This window comes from Grammomys surdaster, unplaced genomic scaffold, assembly GCF_004785775.1.
Source record: "Grammomys surdaster isolate TR1022 unplaced genomic scaffold, NIH_TR_1.0 314, whole genome shotgun sequence".
Lineage (NCBI taxonomy): Eukaryota > Metazoa > Chordata > Mammalia > Rodentia > Muridae > Grammomys > Grammomys surdaster.
This window is the reverse complement of record NW_021604733.1, coordinates 1,589,592-1,599,740: the sequence shown is the minus strand read 5'-3', so window position 1 is coordinate 1,599,740 and position 10,149 is coordinate 1,589,592.

Below are 10,149 nucleotides of genomic sequence, written 5' to 3'. Positions count from 1 at the left end.
CAGCAGAACAGGCCATTACAAAGTGGCCCCCAAATGTGGGTCAGAACGAGCAGTTACAACATGTGGCAGTGGCAGGTTGCTCAGGCATTTGTCCCCAGGTTACCGGCTGAGTCATTAGTTCTCAACCTGTGTAACTCCACCTGTTTGACTGTCAAATGACACTTTTACAGGGGTCCCATATCAGATATCTACATTATGATTCATAACAGTAGCAAAATTACAGTCATGAAATGAATAAGAGGGAAAATAATTTTATGCTTGGGGGGTCGCCATAACATCAACTGTATTAAAAGTGTCATTAGGAAGGTTGAGAACCAATGTGCTGAGTCATCACGTCAGCCCCCCAAGTCCTCTGGACCTAATGGCTATCTGTAGAAGTTTGTGTATCTGGTTGAGTACTACTGTTTTATTTTTATTTACTTAGTGTGTACTTGTATGCATGCATATATTTAGATACACATTTACATGTGTGTACTCGTATGTGTCTCCGCGTACATTGGGTGTCTTTCTCAATTGTTTTATTTATTTATTTATTTATTTTTATTTTGATACAGTCACTGAACCTCATTTTGGCTAGGCTGGCTGACTAGCAAGTCTCAGGGGTCTTGCTGTGTCTGCCTCCCCAACACTGAGATTACAGGTATGTCGCAGACTTTTTACATGGGTGCTGGAGATTGAAATCAGGCCCTCATGCTTGTATGATAAGCACTTTACTCATTGAACCATCATTGTCTTAGCTTCCTATTTTAGGTTTTTTGAGATACAGTTACTTATAGTCCAGGCTGACCTCAAACTTTCTATGTAGCTGAAGAAGTCCTTGAACACCCTTCTCCCCATTCTCTTGTGGCTGCCTTCTCAGCGCTGAGATTACAGACATGGACCACCATACCAGGGTACTGCTGTTCTTTTAAAACAAGGTCCCCAAGGCTTGAGATCATGGCTACTCCACCAAAAACACATAGCCAAGTCATTTCAAAATTAATCTGTAACCGGAAGATCACAATGTTTCTTTTGAAAGCCCATTATACTATCGCCAGGAAAAAGGACTTGTAAGATCTGTAATAATGATTAGCTAATTATCATGCTCCAGTGCGTCAGTGGGAAGAGTGGTTAGCTGGCTCTACTCTCCTGGCTTTGGGTCTGTGGAGGTATGAAGAAGTAAATTCACCTACAGGCTTCAAGAACTACTTTTTTTTTTTTTTTTTTTTACTCAGAGGCCAGTTTTATTATCTACAAGAGAAAGGGTTTTCTTGAGTCATTCAGGGCCTCTTCCTGCCTTAATCCAAGTCAGAGTGGCTTCTCCCCAGAAGGAGAGACATTCCTGGAACCCATGCTGGGTGAAGTACATGCAGTTTTGGCCAAGCCAGGGCTGTCTGTAGTCTACCTGCAGATTTACCTTGACACCCCCAGGGAGCTTTATAGTCCACTATTTAGGGGCATTACATTGTAGCTTCTCTTATAATGACCCATCCACAAGTACAGGTTTTTAAATTTAGAAATTCAATATGTTTTGTAGTATTTTTTTGTTGTTTTCAAGACAGGTTTTCTCTATGTAGCTCTGGTTGTCCTGGAACTCGTTTCTCTAGACTTAGTTAGGCTGGCCTCAAATCCTCCTGCCTCTGTCTCTCCCCAGAGATGGGATTAAAGACATATGAGGCCAATACCCTATGTAACATCTTTAGAAGTGGGGAAAAAAAATCCCATTCAGTGAGGAGCAAGTGTGCTCTCATTTATTTAGCTGCTCATTTCAAAGTGTTCATAATCCCCTTTGAATTTTTCACTTCCGGTTCATTTTCCCTTATTCTCAACCAGCCTGCAATATCCGCAGGATTCTTCCCGTGAATGTGACAAGAGCTTGTTTGGATTATTCAGCTGCTGGAAGATTGGGTCCACTCCCAGGGCTTTGGTCATTGCGAACATTCTGAATAGCCCTGCTGTAAACATCTTCACGCAAAGTCCTCCTCTCTTCGGATCATTTCCTTACACTTGGACTTCCTTAAATGGCCTTACTGGGTCAAAGGGGCTCTGTGAACAGTTTTATAGCTCTTGGCACATAGTTTTCAGATTGCGCCCTGAGAGGATCTGGCCAATGGCTCAGGGGCAGCGAGAGGGCAGGAATGCGGAGAAGCAGCCCATCTTTCACTCTCCAAAGCAAGGGCCCTGCGAATGCAGAAGCGCTTCCTTATTGCCCTCCTGTTCCCTCCGCCTGGCCAGTGTCTAACGTCTAAGGCTAGGCGGACACGTTGGTCAGGGAAGGGCACAAAGGTTTTGGAGAGCCTAGGATTTGTGTCCCGGAGGCAGAATCAACTATCAGACTTCCCAGCTCTGGGACTCAACGGGATTCAAAGGAGTCCCACACTCTGAGCGCGGGCTAGGGGCGCGGCCTCCCCGCCCCCTGGGAGCCCCAGGCAAAGGCCCCAGGCGCGCCAGGCCTGGGAAGGGCGCTGACCCCGGGCGCTGCAGTTCGGCGCGGCTTGCATAGCTGCGCGCTGAGTCAGCGGGACACAGCGGGCGGGGGGCGCGGACGCCAACAAGGCCTCTGGGTCCGGCCGGCGACGCGGGACACACGACGGGGACCACGGGGCACCGCGCTGCCACCCGTCCCGCTTCCCAGCCCCGGGAACGGCCCAGACTAGGCAGAGAGACTAGCCGGGCAGGAACGGAAAAGAAGCTTTGCTGCTCAGCTCGGTGCCGGGGCGGGGCCCGAGGCCAGGGGCGGGGCGTGCCGCGGGGACGCGCTGGGGTGGGCGGGGCAGGGACGCGCGCGGCCGACCGCGGGCGGAGGGGCTTGTGGGTAGCGGCGGCGCGCGGCCGAGCAGGGAAGAGGCTCGGACTGCGTGTGAGGGGAGCGGGCTTGTGGGCGCGCGAGGCGGCCGGCGGCGATATGCGGGTGGACGGGCAGCGGCCCTAGCGGCCTGAGCCCCGAGGGCGGGGCGGTGCGGCGCGGGCGCCCCTTCCCCGCTCCCGCCCGCCGGGTCCTGGTGAGCTCGCTACGGGCCGGGAGGCGCGCGTGCGGCTGAGGGGCGGGGACGCCGTGTGCCTCGCTGCTCCTGGCCGGGCCGGGCGGCTCCTCAGACAGCGGCGCGCGGCGGGCCCGGGCGGAGGTTCCGCGGGCGGCGCTAGGCCCGGCGAAGCGGCATGAGCCGGCCCCCGCCGACGGGGAAAATGCCCGGCGCCCCCGAGGCCGCGCCGGGGGACGGGGCAGGCGCGGGCCGTCAGAGGAAGCTGGAGGCGCTCATCCGAGACCCTCGCTCGCCCATCAACGTGGAGAGCCTGCTGGTAGGTGCGGACTAGGGAGGGAACTCCCCGTCCTGCCTGTTCCCCCCTTCGCCCACCCGTTTAGCTTCCGGCTGTCCGGGGGCTGGAGACCCAGGTTTCCGAGTGGAGACCCCACCTGGGATTCTCGGGTTCACCTCCCTGTGGAGCGAGTGTCATCTCAGCCGCCCCCGTTCTTGGAGCGCGCGGGGAGGAAACACCCCTGGTCTCCTTCCCGCCTACCCAGTCGGTTTGGGGCGGAAAGGTGGAGGATTGGCTGTGCTTCCTACACTAGACTACCCAATTTGAAAGTGTCACGCAGTATGGGAGCCTGGGTGAAATCGAGGGAGAAAGAAGCCCGACGCTCTCCCTGTTGGGAGTACCACCTGGGGCACATGACAAAGAGCTACCCCCACCCCCTCGGTCCTCTTCGTCAGGAATCTGGGAACGGACAGTTCTTAAGTTTGCTTTTTTCAGTTGCTCGTGGGCATTCCATAGTAGCTATTTAGTGTACTTGAATTTATGTAAATTAAATTTCCGGAGATTGTTGCTCTGAAGCCAAGAAATAAGTCTGAATTATAGAATGGAATAAATCTCTCCCCTTCATCTTGTCTTTCCCATAGCATTCAAAATCCAAATTAAGAGCCTTGGGAAAGGCTGCTAGTTAGAGGTCGATTAAGAAAAGAACACCTTTTACAATAAATGCCTTGTAGAATGCTGGTATACTTCTGGTGATGTTGAGGGAAGCGATTATGTTTGGCAAACGTATTTAGTGTGCAGCTAGGTGCATTTATGGGAAAAGGTGGTGTGAACGTGTATCCTGAGGAGAAGTCGGGAAAAAGATACTCTGGCTATTAGCACTGGAGGGCTAGGCATTGGGTGCCAAAAAGCATGTCAGTTTTGAGCCCTGCTAGAAGCCTAGTGACTCTGTGATGAGAAAAAACTGTCTCCTCCCTTTCCACTGACTAACTTTTCTTTTGAGGCCGTTGGTTATCCTTTGAGGTTTCTGGAATCATTTGCAGAGTGACTCAGTTCTGTTTGGCCACAGTGCTGGAACTGACTAGAGAGTGGGTATCATTCTATAGGATATGTAAATATAGAGATTTTGACTTTTTTGGGGAGGAGTATGTTTTTTGTTTGGTAGTGGGTTCCTGTGTTCTTGTGGGACGTGTTTTGGAAGTCTAAAAAGTAGGATTAGTTGCTTGGAGGTCATAGCCTTTTTGTAGATAAAGCAAAGCTTCTCCAGCGTCATGGCCAGCATTTTCACTTTGATATTTTGCTAGCAAAACTTTGATCCTAGGCCAGAAAGTTCAGTTAAAAATAGTCTCTGTAAATCTCAAGTATTCACCAGGTTCATTCTCAATCCCAGATAGAAATGTTTTTACATTTCACAGTCATCTCTTGTATTGTTAGTGATGTTAATTATCATTATTAGGGTCATTCTGAGCTTGGAACCAAGTTGTTTATACTTGTGACATGACTATTTTGTTTTATTAAAATGTTACCGAAAGTATTACACGTGGTCAGTAACAGTTCCTTCATTGAGTGCTTAATACACCACATTTGTTAAGGTGACATATTACCCTTATGAGGGTTGACATCAAATGTTGATTTGACAGCAGGCTTACTGCTGCTTTTAGTTGGTTACATGTCATTGAGAATCAGGACAGGTGTTATTCTAGAGTGCAGCAAATGTTACTAAGTAAAAAAATGCTGTTTATTCCTCTAGAGTGAGGTTCCTGGTACCTCTGTTGCACATTCATAAAAGTTGAAAACATCGTTAAAGTTATAATAAATCTAAGTTGTATAAATTTTATCATGAAGTTTTAGAATGAATTATGTGCTGGATGGTTTTATGTCAGTTTGACACAAGCTAGAGTTGCAGCGTTTTATCAATTAGTGATTGATAAAGGAGGGCCCAGCCTTTTGTGGGCGGTGCCATCCCTGGGTTAGTGGTCCTGGGTTCTATAAGAAAACAAGCTGAGCAAGACATGGGAAGCAAGCCAGTAAGCAGCACCCCTCCATGACCTCTGTATTAGCTCCTACTTCCAGGTTTCTGCCCTGTTTGAGTTCCTCTCCTGACTTCCTTTGATGAGGAACTGTGTGGTATGGAACTGTAAACCAAATAAACCCTTTTCTCTCCAAATGGTCATGGTAAAATTTCAGTTGTGGTAGTAGTACACATTAAACTTGTCATTTAAGCCATGTTGAAGTCCACAGTTGGGTGATGTTATGTGCATTCACACTGTTGCACTCATCATCACTGCTGTCCAGCCTCACAGCCTTCTCATAACCTCCAAGTTGTAACTCTGTGGACTTTAAACTGATATATTTTTAAAGTTATGTTTTTTAAAATGCTCACAAAATAATAGCTGTTATCACTTTAAAGAATTGAAATCTTGCTATGAGCTTTTTTCACAATTAAATCATTTCTTAACATTACATTTCTTTTGGTTTTATTCTAGAAAACATAACCTTTAATAGTCTAATACAAACAGCCTGTATAGCCCTGGCTGTCCTGGAACTTACTCTGTAGACCAGGCTGGCCTCAAACTCAGAAATCTGCTTGCCTCTGCCTCCCAAGTACTGGGATTAAAGGTGTGCGCCACCACTGCCCGGCATAACTTTATTTTTTTTAATTCTATTTTTAAATGCTTTAACCTTCCTTGTAATCCACCATCCACCAGAGGTAATAGAAAAGAAAGGATGGGGGGTGGGGGAGTGGATCTGTTTAGAAAGGTTCTTTAGAGCAATGCTTGTCTGTGTTGTCTGGAAATCAGCAGTTCAGCACACCGGTTGGTAGGCAGCTCAGTCCCCTCGCAAACACTTCATGGATACCCCAGCAGTCTAGTTCGGTAGAGTCAGGTTAGCAACAGTGGTGACTCGACCTTGTAGAGATAATCAGGCCTCAGCCTGGCTCCAGTCTGCAGGAAGAACCAACAGGAACACCAGGAGAAATTTTTAGCTGTGCCTCTCTCAGGGAAGTGAAGATCAGCAAAGTCAGGAGACCCACAAGTGTTGCACAGCTAGCTGTACCAGCAAGCCAAGGACAGACTCTGTCACTCCGTGGAGTCCTATTTATACCTTCCAAACATCACTTGTTCTCCACGTGCCTGGCCTCAGCACAGGTCTTGCCTCAATACATGCATCCAATCAGCATGAATCCTTGGAAGCAGCAGCAAACTGTAGTATCTCACTAGAAGTGTTTTGGTGCGTTTCTCTATAGCGTCCCAACAAATGTAGCTCAACTATGTCATATAAGGCGGACCAATACATGGTTGTCATTAGCAAAGATTCTTTATCGCGTGTCCTGTTTTAGTAGAACATTCTCTCTCCTGTGTCTGTTTAAGTGAAATGTTCCTTTATGTGTTTGCCCCAGCAAAGCATCATCCAACCGACTTTCCAAAGAACCCTTAGGTTTCCACTTCAACCCCCCCCCCCCGGCTAAACATCTAGACAGGAAACTATTGAAGAGAGTCCTTAAAAACTGTGACAAAGATGCTGAAGTGTGGTTCTTCACAGTTGATGGCTTCTGACTGGGCAGGGAAGGACTCAGTTTTCTTTAAGATTCTGACCACTGGGTGTTTGACCATGCTCCAGTGAGTACATGGGCAATACAAATTGGACTTGGTGGCTTTGGGGATAGAAATGGGGGGCTGTGGGGATAAAAAGGTGGGAGGGTAGAGCTGGGAGGAATGGAGATTGAGTGTATTTGGGATGTATTGTATAAAATTGCCAAATAATTAATAAAAACATTATGTTGGGGGGGTCCGTCTCTTAATAAAATTCAAAATCTCTTTGAAGAGTTCTAGTCTCTCAACTGTGGGATCCTGTAAAATCAAAAGTAAGTTAAATACTTTCTTGCTTTTAGGGGAACATTGAACTAGCCCAAATGACAGGTGAACCCACCTACCTTGTCTGCTGTCTCTTTGCTACATGTAGGGACTCCTGTGGGGTGACACATCTGTTCCAGGGTCTTTTTGAAACCTTTGCTCTACAGTGGCAACAGCTCTTCTGAGCAGTGTCTTGTTTTGCCTCGGATCCCAGAACCATGAGATTACCCATCATCCCTCTGTTCAGATGGTGACATCCTGCTTCTCCAAATCAGTCTTAAGTCATGTCAGAGGAGACATTCTTCAAATATGGACCACTCATTTCCACCTTGATTTGTGGAAGAGAAGGGTGGTCCGTGCCAGCATCGGAAGGCATCATGTTCTAGGAATGAGAATGAACAGATCAAAGAAGAAATGAGTTGAAAAACATAGGTTGTTCTGTGTGTTATTAGATTTCCAACGATCAGTTTAGCTGACCAGAAGACTGCTTCCCACACAGTCTGTGCCTTGCATTTTTGGACATTATAACAAAGCTCAAGAGCAGCCTGAAGAGAGTCCTTGGAAGCCATTATTCATGAGTACGGATGTGGTAAATGCTGTGTGATGTGTAATGATGAATCCAAGGGGCACTGGGGAACTCCAGAGACAGGCTGATCTATAGCTTCAATACTAAAAGATCCCAAAGGGCCAGAGTAGTGTGAACAATATCTGTCTGGTGTTTTGTCCTAGTGATAAGAACTACAAAACAATCCAGCACACACACATTTGGCAATAAAGGACACTAAATGCTGGCTGTTGGGTTTGACTGTGGTGACGTGGAGCAAGGATGCTGCAGAGACCCATCCTGCACATCAATTGAACAACGAACAAAGATGGAGTCCCTTCTCCTACCTCGGAGTCTTCTTGGTAGATCAATAAGGTCTTTAAATCTCATCACACATTTTTAATCAGATCATGAATGTAAAAAACCTTGCAAGAATGTGTTAGAGACATAGGTCCAGTTTGGTTAGATGATATTTAAAGTTCCATGGGATTCTCCATGTTCAGCAAATGAATCGGCTATATGAAAACCAAGTACAGTGGTCCCATTGGAATCTGAGAGATTGCTCCTAGGGTCCCCACAGACACCAAAGTCAGTAAGTGTTCAAAACTCCCTTATACCAAATGCCATTGTATTTTCATATGACCTACCCACATCTTGTACCATCTAAATCCCTTCTAGATTACCTATAATATATAAGACCATGTAAAAAGTGATATAAGTTACTGTTACCCAGTATAATTAGACCACAGTGACAAAACAGTCAATATGTAAACACTGCAGATATGATTGTCCCCATACATGTTTGATTGGCAGTTGGCTGAGTCCATGAATATAGAACTCACGGACACATAGGTGGACTGTGTATAAAAGGTCATGGGCCTCTAGTTTAGAGGCAGTTTGGGGAACTGAGGAGGGAGCATGAGATTCCTTCAGAAGAAAATATGACGCAGGGACAGCAGTGACCAACACAAAATCTACTACCATTTTCTGACTGCCCTGTGGCCATAATCTATTCTCCCTTCTGATCAAGAAGAGCTCATAAAGTAAGAGCTGTGCTGTGAGATTGCCTGAGAGTTTCTGCTCAGCAGAGGTAAGCAATGTACTGTTCTTCTGTTAATGCCCACAGTATCTCATTAACCATAATAAAGGTATATAATATATAATATAATACATAATATGTAATGTGTAATATGTAATATAATATATAACATGATATATAACATAATAATATATAACATATAACATTTAATATATAATTAATATATAATATATAATAATATATTATATAATAATATAATAAAGATATGTAACTATAATAAAGCTGGGCATCTCACTAACTATAATGAAGGTTAAAAACTCAGAACTAAATCAAACTGGAATATGAGAAAAGGGAAGAAAAAAAAAAGCAATGTCAACCTTTTATTTAGGAAAAGTTCATCAGTTGAAGTTTTGTTCCGTAGGAAATTAGGAAGACAGGAAGTTAAAAAGCTTCCTCTCTCAACCAAAATGCCTTCAGAGGTCTGCACCTTTATTTGGTTTTTAGTGTGTATGATTGCTTGCCTGCATGTATGCTTGTGTACAACATGCATGCCTAGTGCCTGCAAAGGCCAGACAAGGATGCCAGATCTCCTGGAACTGGAGTTATAAATGGCTGACACTGGTCCTGTGGGTGCTAGAAGTGAAACCTGGGTCCTGCGGAAGAGCAGCCAGTGCACTTAGCCACAGAGCCTTCAGCTCTCCAGCCCCGGGTTAGTGTCTTTAATTCATTTTACTTTCCCTTTTAATTTTCCATTTTAATAGTTGGGTTCTTTATAATAGACCTTACTCTCAGTTTTATTTTTGGTTTTGCCATAGGATAGGCATTAAGGGTCTCATATCTTATAGGCAAAAACAGGTTGAACAAAGCAGTCTCCATATTGTGGATAATACTTAGAAGTTTTGCTTGCTACTTTTAGTGCCAAAAGCATTGGGGGCGGGGCAGTCTAAGTCTGTCTTGTTTGGTTCTTCTTGAGGCAGCGGAGGGGAATAAGACTTGGTCTCAGGAGATATTTAGGGCTACTATATAGTCATAAAATGTTTACTTGTCTTAAGCCTAAGTCACTTTGCTTCAGTAGCTGACCTGCCTTCTGTGAGTTCTGTTTAGCACCTCATCATAAAACAGCAGGGGAGAAGTGGAAAGATTTGTTGTTGGTGCTCCTTTCTCTGGTGAATCAGCCAGAAGCCTCTCTGGCTAAGCTGGCTAACTCTTTGTAAACCAGAGAGGAAGGAAAGGAAAAGAATTAAGATAGGCGAATGTGTACCAGACACATATACATCCAAACATTCATATACCCACCTTCTGGCTGGGCTAGACCACCTGTCACAATCACCCCCACAAGTATTCATACATGCTTACATGCATACACATATACCTATATACATACATGTCTGTAAGACAAGCAGACATATACATTTGGATGAATGGATAGATGGAAGGAAGGAAGGAAGGAAGGAAGGAAGGAAGGAAGGAAGGAAGGA